This window comes from Echeneis naucrates, chromosome 12 (genome assembly GCF_900963305.1).
Source record: "Echeneis naucrates chromosome 12, fEcheNa1.1, whole genome shotgun sequence".
NCBI lineage: Eukaryota > Metazoa > Chordata > Actinopteri > Carangiformes > Echeneidae > Echeneis > Echeneis naucrates.
The window spans coordinates 1,651,515-1,666,329 of NC_042522.1; positions in this window are offsets into that span (position 1 = coordinate 1,651,515).

The window sequence follows — 14,815 nt, forward strand, 5'->3', positions numbered from 1 at the left end:
GTGAAAGTGGACTGGTATAAGTATAGGGCACTGATGAGGGAATGGGCCTCAGGTGGAAAGATGGACGGAGCAAACCAGGTGCGGGGCATGAAGGTGAAAACCAGGCAGGTGCGTGAGTAAGGAACTGCAAAGACAGGAGAGAGAGAGATCAAGTGCATGTCACTGTGACAGAACCCCCCCCTCTAGGGATGGCTCCTGACGTCCTTCCTGGTTGATCACAATGGTTCCGGTGGAAATCCCTGATGAGGGAAGGGTCCAAGATGCTCCGAGCTGGGCTCCACAAGCATTCCTCTGGCCCATAGCCCTCCCAATCCACCAGATACTGATAGTCCCTCCCACGTTGGTGGGCCTTCAGGAGGTGCCTCACGGTATGTGCCGGAGCCCCCCCAATGAGCTGGGTGGGTGGTTGGGGTCTGGAGGAGGGCTGGAGTGGACTCTCTCTTTCCGGATTGAGGCAAGTACTGAAGGGTTGGTGATCCTGGAAATGGGGAAGGGGCCCACGAACCGGGGTGCCAGTTTTCTAGATTCCACTTTAAGTGGCAGGTCTCTGGTGGACAGCCAAACCTTCTTACCAGTGGTATAATACAGGGCAGAGAGGCGGTGCCGGTTAGCATTTATGCAATACCTGTGCGAGGTGAGGAGCAAGGTGAAGTGAGCCTGTAAGCAGTTGCGGTGGCACCAGCAAACAAAGGCCTGGACCGACAGGACCCTGGCCTCCTTCTCCTGAGCTGGAAAAAGTGGTGGTTGAGACCCTTGGGAGCACTGGAAGGGAGAGTGTTTAGTAGCTGAGCTGGGAAGGGTGTTGTGACAGGCGGCCACAAAGTCCCTGGTATCTCTCTCCATCGATGCCCACCAGAAACGCTGTTTCAGGAGTGCCAGGGTGCGTGTGACTCCAGGATGACAGGCCAGAGGTGAGGAATGAGCCCATCTGGCTTGGTGGGAGTTGAGCCTCTTAGCCAAACGGATGTACTCCAAGTTTTTGTGGTCAGTCCACACCACAAAAGGCTGCTCTGCCCCTTCCAACCAGTGTCTCTCACTCCTCCAAGGCCAACTTGACTGCGAGCAATTCCCTGTTACTGATGTCGTAGTTCCTCTCTGCTGAAGACAACTTGCAGGAGAAAAAGGCACAGAGGCGCAGGTTGTGATCTTGGCTGGAGTGTTGGGAGAGGACGGCCCCCACACTGGAATCTGAGGCATCAAACTCCACAAGAAACTGAAGCGAGGGGTCAGGGAAGGTGAGTATAGGAGCAGAGGTAAACAAGGTCTTAAGCTTGCAGAACAATCTCGCCGCTTCTGGGGACCACACAAAGGGAGTCTTGACAGAAGTGAGGGCAGTAAGCGGAGCGGCCACCGTGCTGTAGTTCCTGATGAACCGCCAGTAGAAATTGGCAAAGCCCAGGAACCGCTGCAGTTCTTTTCGGGAAGAGGGGGGTGGCCAGTCCAAGACAGCACTGACCTTGGCAGGAACCATCTGGATGCTCCTCTTACGGACAATGAAACCCAGGAACGAGACCTCAGAAACTAACCCTAACCCTAACCCTTCTCAGCCTTGAAGTAGAGATTATTCACCAGAAGCCTCCGGAGAACCCCACGTACATGCTCCACATGTTTCTTTATCGACTTGGAGAAGAGAGAATGTCATCCAGGTAGATGAAGACACAGGAGTTGAGCATGTCTCGGAGGACATCATTTATCAGGGCCTGAAAGACAGCTGGGCCATTGGTAAGTCCAAATGGACTGCCCAGATACTCATAGTGCACCCAGGGAGTGTTGAAGGCAGTTTTCCACTCATCCCCCTCCCTAATGTTCACCAGGTGGTACAGATTCCTAAGGTCCAGTTTAGAAAACACAGTGGAGCCCTACAACAGTTCAAATGCTGAGGATGCTGTTGAGGCCTCGATAATCAATACATGGACGTAGAGTTTTGTCCTTCTTTCCACAAAGAAGAACCCTGCTCCAGCAGGAGATGAGGTCAGACGGATCAGACCGGAAGCCAGAGATTCATTGATATACTTCTCATGGCGTTCAGCCATGGAGAGTCAGGTCCTTCCCAGCTGCATGGGCTTGGCAGACTCACCACAGATATTCGAAGAACAGGGCAAAGCTGTGAGTGGATCCACCGTAGATGTACGCGGCAGCCCCCAGAGAGGTGCCGACCGGACTCTCTCCCTCTTCCATTCTCTGAGCCGTCCATCCACTCGAATGGCCAGCGCAATCACCTCGTCCAGGTCCTTGGGAGGGTCGCCAGCAGCCAACTCATCCTTAAGCCTGTTTGAGAAGCCATGGTAAAAGGCATCGGAAAGAGAGGCGGAGTTCCATTTACTCTCTGTGGCTAAGGTGTGGAACTCGATGGAGAAGTCAGCTACACTCCTTTCCCCCTGTACCAGACTCAGCAGTCCGCAAGCCACTTCTCTACCAAGACTGACGTGATCAAAGACCTTCTTAAGTTCCTCAGAGAAGAGCTTGACCGAGGAACAGATTGTGGATTGCCTCTCCCACTAGGCTGTTCCCCAATCCCTGGCTTTGCCTGTGAGCAGGGAAATGATAAACCCCACCCGTGACCATTCTGTAGGATAGGCAGACGGCTGGAGCTCAAGGAGGAGGGAGCACTGAGTGAGTAAGGGCGGCACGTACCCGACTCGCCGGAGTACCGCTGTGGAGGAGGGAGCCGAGGCTCGGCCACTAGAGCTCGTGACGAGAAGAGCTGTCGCATCTGCTCGCAGATGGCGTCCATCCTGCGGTCTTGTTGAGTGGTGAACTCCTAAAGGACCCCCGGCAACTGAGGTGAGTCCATCCTCTTGGGACTGAATGGCCGTGGCTTGAGCAGTCAGCTGACGTTGTACCAAATCTGGTTTGGCTGGATTCATGTCCCTGGCCAGATTGTGCTATCAGGACTCAGAACAGAGGAACCCAAAAGCACAAACACAGAGACAGTAGTAAGTCTGACAGGCTTTAATCAGAATCAAACAGGCAGGAGTCAGGAAACCAGGCGGGCAGTCTCTAGGGAGAAGCAGAGGAAGAAATACAGGAAAAGTGTATTTAATCGGAGGGTGTGGCTTGTTTGAGACTATGTGGTTAGTCCAGATGAGGTGCCCTGTATTGGTTTGATATGGTTTGAGTATAGGACTGTTCAGGTGAGTTTGTTTGCTGAATCTGCTAGTGCAGCTTGTCCTCCACCTACTGCACCCTCTACACTTTCATGCCCCCTACCCAATCCAGGGTCTGTATCCCATCCCTACTTTTATCTCCACCTCTTCTATTTCTCCCCAATACCCGAACCAGGGTCTGAACATTGACAATTTCAGCTTGGCCACAATAGACAGAGTACTCCACCGCCAAAGGGTGCGCATTAAGCAGGCCTATAGGGTACCCTTTAAGCACAACTCTGATCAAATAAGAGACCTGTATGTATGTGCAAGTAAGTATACATCCACGTTCACAGTACAGTGGATGCACGTATGTTGTTACTCAGTGGCCTACAGTTCAACTGTACAATACCATGCTACTATATTTACTGTTGTTCTGAACACCTGAACACTTTCACATTTTCACAGAGGATATTCCGGTTGGAGTCGATGGCCAGACCTCATGAGTACATTTTCCTGGATGAGGCTGGGTTCAACCTCGTGAAACAAAGGCAAAGAGGGCGTAACATTAATGGCCAAAGAGCTATTGTTGAGGTTCCTGTCCAATGCAGGGGTAACTTCACTCTTTGTGCTCCCATGAGTTCAGATGGGCTTGTCCACCGGCATGCTGTCCTTGGCTCATACAACACCCAACATCTCTTCACCTTCCTGGCAGAGCTGGCAGAGAGACATCCTCCTGGACAAGCACAACTCTGATTCCAAAAATCCATTAGGAATGTACCAATTTCGAGTTATGCCATTTGGACTCCAGGGGGCGCCAGCCACTTTTCAAAGTCTAATGGACTATGTTCTGAGAGATGTGTCAGAGTTTGCAGCTGCATATCTGGATGACGTAGTACTCTACGGCCAAACCTGGGAAGAACACGTCTCATCTCCAACAAGTCCTGCAGTGCATCAAAGCAGCTGGCCTCACCACCAACACACAGAAATGCTGTCTGGCTTGGAGAGAACTGGAGTAACTCACTTGTAATGTGATTGGTCACGACAAGCTCAGACCTCAGGTGGGAAAAATGGAGGCAATTCATACTTTCCCTATTCCCACCACAAAGACACTGAGAAAAGAACTCTGAAGACAGTTCTTGTTAGCTAACAAGGAAGTAGATTTATTTAACAAAAGGGTTTGGGTTTGTTTTGTGAGTGGGGCTGCAGCAGTACTGGGTGGGTTTTCTGACTGTAGGGATCCAGGTCCAATGGAAGCACTTAGGTGGGTTGCTGAGTTGAACAGGGCAGAGAGGAGTCCTGGCTTCAGGGTCACAACAGGAGTACTGGAACTGGGGACTTAATTGCAAGGAGAGAGCTGAGTTAGAGAAAAAAAAGCCATATATACACACTACTCTCACTTCGCACCTTTATTGGACACAGACACATATGTACCAGCTTTGCATACAGTGCACTCAGTTTCCCATGTGTCCCAACTGGGTTGGTAAACTGGGATTTTTTTTGCAGTTCATCTGTGAACGTGCATTTGCGCTTCAGCATCTTGAACACTTCTGCTGCACCGCAGGTGTCTGCTGCTTTCTTGTTGTGAGTTTTGGAGATCTGCTCACAGGGCATCCTCTCGGAGATTACATCACACAAGCTAACCCAAACAATGACAACCGGGTAGGGGTAGCACACACAAATACACACACAGAAGAAAACTGGACATTATCATCAATTAATAAAAACCCCCTGGTTGCCCGTATGGTACATAAACCCCGGCTCCTGTGATGGAGGCCAACCCCACAGTTCAATTTCCACTTGAGGAAGCTCAACCTGTGCAGCATGTGCAGACTTCTGAACCACAAGGGATTCAGATTGAGAAGTACGATGGGAGTCCAGCAAACTATCGCTCATTCTAGGTAAACTGTTCTCTTCTCTTTGAGCTAAATGCCTCCTCTTAATCCACAGAAAGAGCTAGAGATGCTACCGTGATCACTCACCTCACAGGCAAAGCTAAAAAGTGAGTTACAGCTGAGTGGGCAAGGCAGTCAGAGGCTTGTCTGAGTTTTTCAGATTTTTCCATGGTACTTTGTCAGGTTTTTGAGCACTGTATATCTGGTAATGAGGCAGCATGAGGATTGCTACAGATCTGTCAGGGAGATCCAGAGTATCTGAGTATGCCATAGAATTTCTCACAATGGCCGCTGATAGTGACTGGAACATTTCCTCCCTCTGTGATGTCTTTTTGAATGGTTTGGCTGTGGAGATTAAGGATCAACTGGCTCCCCTTGATATTCCTACGGACCTGAATACTCTCATTTCCCTTGGTGTTAAGATTGATAACCGGTTGGTGGAGAGAAAGATGGAGAGAGTCCAGCGTGCCACTCACCTTCCAGCCTACAGTAGGCAGCAGCAAGTGGGTGAGAGATCTCCTGAATGTCTGTTTCTGGTTCTTCCTCTTCTCCTGTTGCCTCAAAGGAACCCATGCAGCTGGGATGCACTCCAGAGGAATGACAGAAAAGGATGTCTGAAGGGCGGTGCATCTATTGTGGGCAACATGGACATTTTCTCACTTGCTGTCTAGTAAAAGACAAGACTCAGCAGTAAAAAGGAGGGTACTGTTGAGCCAAACCTTAGCTGGCCCTCCTAACCAACCTTTTAACATGGCTAAACTGTTTACTTCTTCTGTGTCTCCCGAGCTGTCTATACTTATTGACTCAGGAGCTGATGACAATTTACACAGGAGAGGTAGGGGCCGTCAGTATTTGGTTGAATGGATGGGCTACAGCCCTGAGGAAGGGGAGCATGGTAGAAATATCATGGACCCTTCTCTCATTGAGGACATTCACCAGTGTCACCCAGAGCTGCCTGGTCTCTCCGATGCCATCCCTTGACTTGGGGGTACTGTCATGCTGACTAAATTCAGAAATTTTTTGGACTCTATTCACTTCCTGTTTTATTTTGTTAACCTTTGTATCATTATTTTTTCACATCCAGTTCCTGTTAAGTTTCCCGCCTGTTCTCAGCCACACCTGTGTCATCACCAATCATCCACTCATTACACTCACACACAGCCTATCTGTGTGTGACCACTGCTCACTCTGTATTAAAGGAGTGAGAATCGCTGCACTTGAATCTCCTATCCTGTATGTTACAGTGGCTCCTTACAATGGTGTGAAGGCTGCATCAATTGGGGGAATAGGTATTTGTTTTTGACAGTTATATTTTTAAGCCCACGAAAATCAATGCAAGGTCTCAAAAAAAGGTCTTTCTTAGATACTAAGAAAGCTGGCTGGCTCCCATGGGCAAAGAAGAGAGTCGAATTGTTCTTGAAGCAAGAGACTCCCGCATGTATGCATCCATGGCTGCATGTTTCAGCTTAGACAGGTTGTAGAGGCAGCTAGAGGACAGCGGAGCCCCAGGAAGTAAGTCAATAGAACAGTCATAGGGTCTTTGCAGAGGAGGAGAGACGGCTTTGTCCTTACTGAACACTTCTTTCAGGACTAGGTTAACCTCTGGGACTTGGGATTAGGAGGATCAAAAGACACTCTTGGGGGAGAGGATCACTGCTTGCTGGTTACAATCCACCTTCGCAGCCAAAGTGTTGAACTCAGTTGTGTGAAACTGAGTGTTGTCCCTGAGAGATTTAGAGCCCATCACAGCACAGAAACAGCACTGGTCTCCAATGATCTTCTAATTGCTTCAGATAATGGATCAGCCTCCATACTTCTCCTCTTAGATCTTAGTGTTGCATTTAACACCGTAGATCATAACATTTTACTACAGAGACTGGAAAATGAAATTGGCATTAAAGGAACTGCACTAACGTGGTTCCAATCCTATTTATCAGATAGACATCAGTTTGTTCATGTTAACAGCTCTTCCTCACGCACTGTAGCCAGTTATGGAGTCCCACAGGGCTCGGTACTTGGACCAATCCTTTTCATTCTTCCTTTAGGCAACATTATCAGGGAACACAGCATCAGTTTCCATTGTTATGCAGATGACACTCAGCTATATTTTTTAATGAAGCCAAATGAAGGTAGTCAGATCGTCAGACTGCAGACATATCTTGAAGACATAAAAGTCTGGATGACCCATACTTTTTTACTTACTAAAATTTTTTTACTTGCTTACTAAATTCGGACAAAACTGAAGTTATTGTACTTGGCCCTAAGCACCTCAGAGACACCCTATCTAATTATCTAATCAGTCTGGACGGCATGACTTTCACTTCCAAATCCACTGTAAGAAACCTTTGAGTAACTTTTGACCAGGACATGTCCTTTGTCTCTCACATAAAACAAGTCAGTATGGCATATTTCTTCCACCTGAGAAACAATCGGAAAATCAGAAACAGAAACTCTCTCAGGATGATGCAGAAAAACTAGTCCATGCATTCGTTACTTCTAGACTGGACTACTACCTCTCTTCTTTGAGAGCAATCCCCTCTCCTGATGCACTGAAACAAGGATTAAGGACATCTCAGGGATTCTGGAACTTCAGCTGCAGCACAAAGCAGTGAACTTTGACTATTTTTTCTTGGCTGTGGATGAGAGCTGTGATGCTCGTGACACCGCTCCGCTACTCGTCTTTGTTCATGAGATAACTGCGGACTTCAAAATGACAGAGGAGATGGCAGGCATGCAGTCAATGAAACGGACTATGACTGGGAGTGATTTGTTCACAGAGGTGAGTGCATGTTTGGAGAAGCTGGGTCTCAAATGGGATAACCTGCTAGGTGGGTGGTTGTGTACATCGTGACATAGGCTACCACACAGCTGTCAGATGGCTCAGCTTGGGCAAATGCTAAAACAAAAAGTATGGGACCTGAGAGAGGAGACTCGAGCCTTCTGTGTGGAGAAAGGAAATAACATTCCACAGCTGTCAGATGCTGGCTAGATTGTAGACCTTGGTTTTGCTGTTGATGTGACTGCACTAATGAATGAACTAAATGCCAAACTGCAGTGCAAGGGCCTTTTTGTGCATGAATTGTACAGCTCGGTGAAGGCTTTTATGAGAAAGTTGCAGCTTCTCTCAAGCCAACTAAATGACAACACTCTCATCCACTTGCCAACACCGAAGGAAGCCACACCTTCTGCTGACCACCTCCACAGGTACTCAATCTTTGCTAGACGTTCTGCATGGGGAATTTAGAAGGTGATTTTAAGACTTTGTTCAAAGACTTCAAGACTGTTGAGAATTAAATTTACATGATTTCTTCCCCAAATCCAAACACAGATCCTCTGTCAATAATGTGCACTTCTCAGATGTCCTTCGCATATCCAGCTGAGACCTTCAGCCAGATTTCAGTGTACTTGTTGAAGCCCAAAACAGACTTGATTTTTCTCAATTCAATACATTGTGGCCTTGTTTTACCACACGTGCAATTGGAATACAGGTTAAAGGCTCTTCAGCACTGGCCTGGACAGCTTCAAAACCTACAACCAATTTAGACAGTCTGTGGTCAGAGAGCAACAAAACACCACATAAAAAGGACTGGACCACAAACAGGATAATAACCAAGAAATTAGACTTGAGAGGGAGACTTCAGTTCATTTCTCATTTTCAAACAAGTACACAGGAATCTTCTTGGAGCTCAACTCATTCTGCTAACTAAAAATCAAAAAACCCTGGCATCTGTTTCTTTATCATTCATATGATCAAACTGATCAACAAACACACTCTTGACTAAATCCAGGGATGAAGAATATAGAAAGTAATGGAGTAAAATCATGCAGATGATGCTAAATGTTCCTGCAAGAATCTAAATGCACAGCCAGCTTTTTCACATTTGGTGCTTAGTTCAGCTTGGTGTATTTGTCTCTGTGTGGTTCTGTCAGCTTTGTCCCTCAAAGAGCTTTTTTCCCCCTTCTTATTTTCCCTTTGCTTTCTTTTCCTAAAAAGAGAGCGAGCAAGAGAGAGAGGAGGGAGAGAGAGTCTGGAGCCAGCAGTCTGGAACAAGCATGACAGAATTTGAATTATAGAAGAAGTACAGCAAAGAGGGGAGGAAGAGGAGGGTATGTGCATGTTTGTGTGTGTGCATCTGTTTCTCTGTGGCAAGAAAACAGAGACAGACAATTATTTCAGCAGTTGAAGCTGTTATTTCAAAGGCAATGCTAAATCGCAGGATTGGAACTGTCTTCTTCTCACCCTGCCACAAAAAGGAAAAATGTGCATAAGACCTAAATTTGTTCAGTACAATATTCATTGCTTCTCACTGTGGACAGTGAAACAACCCATACTAGTCTTATACTTGTGCTTTAATAACCCCGTGTTTGACATGCACTATTTATATGGCTTTAGTTTAGTACGTTAATATTTTAACCATTGTCAAACAACACAAAGCACAATGGTGATGCAATTATATCTCGGGTTTGAAACCCACTCACTCATCTTCTACCGCTTATCTGTTTCTGGGGGATGTTGGGGCCAATCCCAGCTCACATTGGGTGAGAGTGGGATACACCCTGGACAGGTCACCAGGCCATCACAGGGCAAACACACAGAGAGAGACAGAGACCAACAGCCTCTCACACATGCATGTCTTTGGACGGTGGGAGGAAACCGGAGTACCTGCGAAAGGCCCCAGGCCTGGGAACTGAACCTTCTTATTGTGTGGCAACCACTACACCACCGTGCTGCCCGAGTTTGAAACTGTAAACCAAAATATTAGACACATTCTGAGATGAAGATGGTACCATAATAAAAGTTAAATTATTAAAAACAGTCATTCTTTCTGAGGGGAACATGTGCAACCAAATTATTCTGTAGTAGCCTAATCTATCCAACATTTGTAGAAATAATTTAGCCTGACCCAATAATGTCAGCTTATGGTGGCACTAAAAGAAAAGTGCTTGGCACTGGGCTCTATGAATTGAGAGCATAATGTGAATCTCATACTGAGCTACTCTGCTAATGTCAGACACTACCACCTTGGCAGTGTCTGACTTCATCTACCACAAACAAGTCCCTAAATAGGTTAAGAGGAGGGGCATGGTCTGGAGGCAGGACAGCACACACCAATTTCACAAGCTTTGGAAAAATTTTAACAGACAAGTTCCAGTAGCAAGAAAAGGTGAACCCTCTGGAGTCACCTGTATTTTATATTCACTTTCTGACAACAGGAACCTTTTAAGGAACAATGTGTGTTCAAACCAGAAGATGGATGTCAAATCTGACTGACAAATAATGTCAAATCTGAAAACATGGCCTGATCTTCATTTAAGTGATAATAATGAAAAATACAATATAATACAGAAATGAACCAAACACATGATTCAAACATTCACAGTGTAGGTTTTCAGAGGCATGTGAACCCTTCAACTATGACTTCAAAAAAAGCTCATTAGAGTCAGGAGTGTTGGTTAGAGAATCTTTTACATTTGGAGTCAGGTAATCACAAGAAGCATATGCTGATGTGAACCATGCCTAACAAGAGAAGATGTCTCAGAAGACCTGCCATCCAGAATTACTGATTATTATGGGGGTGGAAAATGTAAATATAATAAATATGAAAGAGTAGACTGTCAGACAAACTGTATACAAATGGAGGTGATTTTGTTGTGTGGCTGCTGTCCCTGGGAAAAAGACAACACAGAAGCATCACTGAGTTATAGAAGAACCAGAGTCACACAAAAGGCCTGAGGGAATTGTGGGACTCGCCAACAATGGGTGTACTATACACAAAACACTGAACAGGTTCGGTGTCCAGCACACCATAGAAAAAGCTGCTGCTCTCCAAAAACTATTTCTATATTCCTGAAGTTTGATAAAAAGCATTCAGGAGGTAATATATCATAGGATCCTCAAAGATCATGTGAGGGTTGTCTTCCCACTCACTGGAGGTCAGTAGAAGCTGATGATACAACAGCACAATGACCCTAAACACTACTAGCCAGATTGTGTTTACTATATGGTGCATTAATATTATTAACAGCATCAATGATCTGGATGGGGTCGCTGAAAGACGACACTGCAATCAGGGAATACTTTTTCCATGAAGACCTGGACCTGGTCTGGTCTATGTTTAGGTCAGTAGTCAAAGTTACATCCACATGAATGCTTTCCCAGCAGAACATTGCCCTGAGCTTTACGATGCCCAACCTTCTTCCCACAATGCATCCTGGTGACATGTCTTCCCAAAGTGTGAGAAACACACACCCAACCATCCACATGATGGAAAAGAAGAGCTTCACTGTTCGAGATGTTCTGATTCAGCTGTATACACTTTATAGCATCGTTCTTGCCAAGCTGCTCACATCCTCACTCACATACCTCACTAAATATTCACCTGCTGTTTAATATATCCCACTGACAGGTGCCATGGTAACCAGATAATCACTGCTATTTACTTCACCTGTCAGTGGTCAAGATATTAATGTTAGTCAGTATTGGAACTCATAGATAAATGCCAGCGTGTCCAAATGAATACTACATATGAAATGGGCAGATGGGCAAATGGGTGATTGCTTGGGAGAAGGCAGGAAAGAAGGAAAGAAACAAATGGTAACGTCCCTCCAGGACTTTCACAATAAAATCAGCGTGAAAACAAAATGCTAATCAGAAGAAAGATTGAGGATTGCGTCTCTACCCATCTCAGGATTTTTGTAAGATCACCCTACTGTGAATGTTAATCTGATTGCTTTTGTCGAAAAGTTATCTCCTTTTCTCTAAATCTCTCTCCTCAGCTTTATCCTTTCAGAGTTGATGGAGACAAGAAATGCAGATGTAAACAATTGAATTTCTACCCCTGTGTTTATACTCTCCTGTTTGACTTCCACTTTGTGTCATGCTACCTATCCATATTCAGGAGATCCAGAGAATACAGCAGGCCAGGGTATACAGTTGTTCCGTGGTGGATATTTGTTGAAATACAATTGGCAGCAGTAACGCCCATGCACAGACACACAAATACCATATGCACAGAAACACACTAAACTACTATGATTAAACCAGCCATCACTTTACAGAAATGTCACACAGACAGAGAGTGTGTGTGTTACAAAAGTTTGACTTCCTGTGCTTTGTTTTCTTAAATTTGATTTTGTTGGGGTGCCAACCAGGTCTCTCGCCTGGCATCTAAGATTAGTCAGGATTTGAGTATGTGCTGGAGGGAGGGAACATTCCAGAGATAGTAGACAAAGAGAAACACAGAGAGACAGACATCATTGCTATGAATATTCCCCCAGAGGACTTTTTCCATTACCCCAGAACAGTGGAGTCATTTAGCTGATCCAGGCCTGCTCTTTCTTGGTGTCTTTTTTCTTTCGTTCTTTCTTCATTTTTTCTTTCTCTCTACTCCCTTCCCCTTTCCCTCCTTCTTCTTTGCAATTTTTTTCACACATTGTGCAAATGTAACCTTTTGCAAGCCCCAACCCCAACAACCCCACCCCCACTCCCCTTCCCCAGGAAGTTGGTTAGCCACTTTACAGCCAAGAAATATGAAAAACTGGCAGGCTGCCTGTTTCATCTGCAAACACACAACAAAAAAGAGAGGCAGGAAGCAGCAGGAGATGGAGGGAGGCAGTGAGGGAGGGAGTGGATGTGACACAGAGGAGAAGGAAATGTTGCTGCTGTGCTTGCTACAAGGAAGAAAAAGAGAATCAAAAGCAGAGCAGAGAGAAAGAGAGCTGCACAGAGATAAGGATGAGTTTTACTTGCATGAAAAGAGGCCATATTACTGACTGAAGATAAATAATATTTGGACATTTTCTTAGCAGCAGCAAAGAACACACAGCTACTGCCACACACTCCACACTCGGTGTGAAGTGTGTGGCAAACAGTAGCAACCAAATCCGGCCTCACATGCCAAGTGTATGAAAAGCATAAACACAAGAATAATTACTGTCCATCCATCTGTAATCTATAATGCTGATACATGCTGGGTTGTGGGGGGGACTTGGCTGATTGTAGTTGACACTCAAGTGGGGTACAACTTCAACAGGGTGCCAGTGCATGGCAGGGCTGACATATAGGGACATACAACAATGGACACCTAATGGGTATACCTTTGTAAAACCCTGGAGGAAACCCATACAGGCACAAAGTAGCCAAGACAACTCCACACAGAGAGAAGAACCAAGCTGTAACACTCTTTCTATAAGGTTCCAGTGCTAACCTGTGGATATTATAATTATAATTATAATCTTTAAAATTATGACATGTTTTCAGTGCAAACACAGTGGATATAATCCATCACTTTTATTCATAGATATTTGCTGTAGTAATTATGACAGGTGATTTAGAATGAAGTTTCAAGGGTTTGAGCTTGATGGATACATCGAAAAATTAAATAATAAAATGCTTTATCCATGTGTGTTCCCCAATGTTAACCACACAATGTGTATGTTCTGCCACCAAGAATACATTCACACTCAAGTCTTAGTGCTCAATTCAGGTTTATTTCTAGAACAGATTCTTTTATTCCACTGTTCACACTATATTTTAAAACTTGGACTCCACTGTAAAAAGATGTGAAAGTGACATTGAATCCAATATGGGTGGCACGTCTGTTCAGACTGAGGTTGTATTTTCAAGAAAGGAATATGTATCTGGTTCAGAAAGACATATTAGAGTGGCCTTCTGATGTAGGTCACTCTCACTGTCATTGATACATCGGATCTGAGTCCCATGGAGCAAAAAACAGCAGAGTCAGGTCGCGTGGTCCTGCTGTGTGAACATAGCCTAAGGAGTTCTTGTTCAGTGTAGTAATGTCATGAAGTAGTGTAGAATGACAAGAGTTGCTGAGTTGAGTTTTGACCAGAGGCTGAATCATCTTTAGGGATCTCCTTTCAAAATCAAACAGACTAGTTGAAAACACAGAATAAAGCATTTGCAATGTTCAAGTCACAGCAGCCTAAGGATGTAAGGGAAGGGCTTCTCTTATGATTTATGATCAATGAGCTTGAGATACATGAGGGAGTATTTTAACAGTAGCTAAATTATCCTCAGCAGTGTCTTTTTTATCCATTTTTAATGGACTAGGAAATATTAACTGTTAGAAACACAGACAAAAAGCTGTTTTAGGGAAGAAAAACTCGGGGTCTGGGAGTTGAGCTAAGGAGCATTTGCTCTGCTTTTATTTGAATTTAATTGTGTCAAAATAGCTTGAATTGGTGCGTTATTTTCCCCAAAAAAAGAATAACATTTTGTGACATTACATCCATCTTCGACCACTTATCCAAAGTCAAGTCGGGGGGGCACACCAGGAGAATCTCCTTTGGGAGACGCCTTGGTAGCATCCTTATCAGATGCCTGAACCGCCTCAACTGGCTCCTTTCCACGCAACAAAGAAGCAGGTCTACTCCGAGTCTCTACCAGATGACTGAGCTTTTCATCTGATCTCCAAGGAGCCAAGCCACCTTGTGTAGAAAACCTTCCGATCATTTGTATACACGATCTTCTTTTTGTCGTGACCCATCACTCATGGCCATATGGGAAGGTAGGGATGAAGATTGACCGGTAGAACCAGAGCTTCTCTTTCTGGCTCCCTTTTCATGATAATTTGAATGGGGAAAACCAGGCTACTAGAAACAGAAAGAAACAAACTAAATCAAATCAAATCCATAAAGCACGTGTAGACTAGGAGATTGTATTTCCAGGCCCCTTCAAGGATTCCTGTGAGATTCAAGAGCTGGTGCAATGTTCCATGACCAGGACAGAATCTGCATTGTTTCTTTCCAAGCTGGGGTTTGACCCTCCTTTCCAGCACCTTATAATAGACTTTTCCAGGAAGCCTGAGGAGT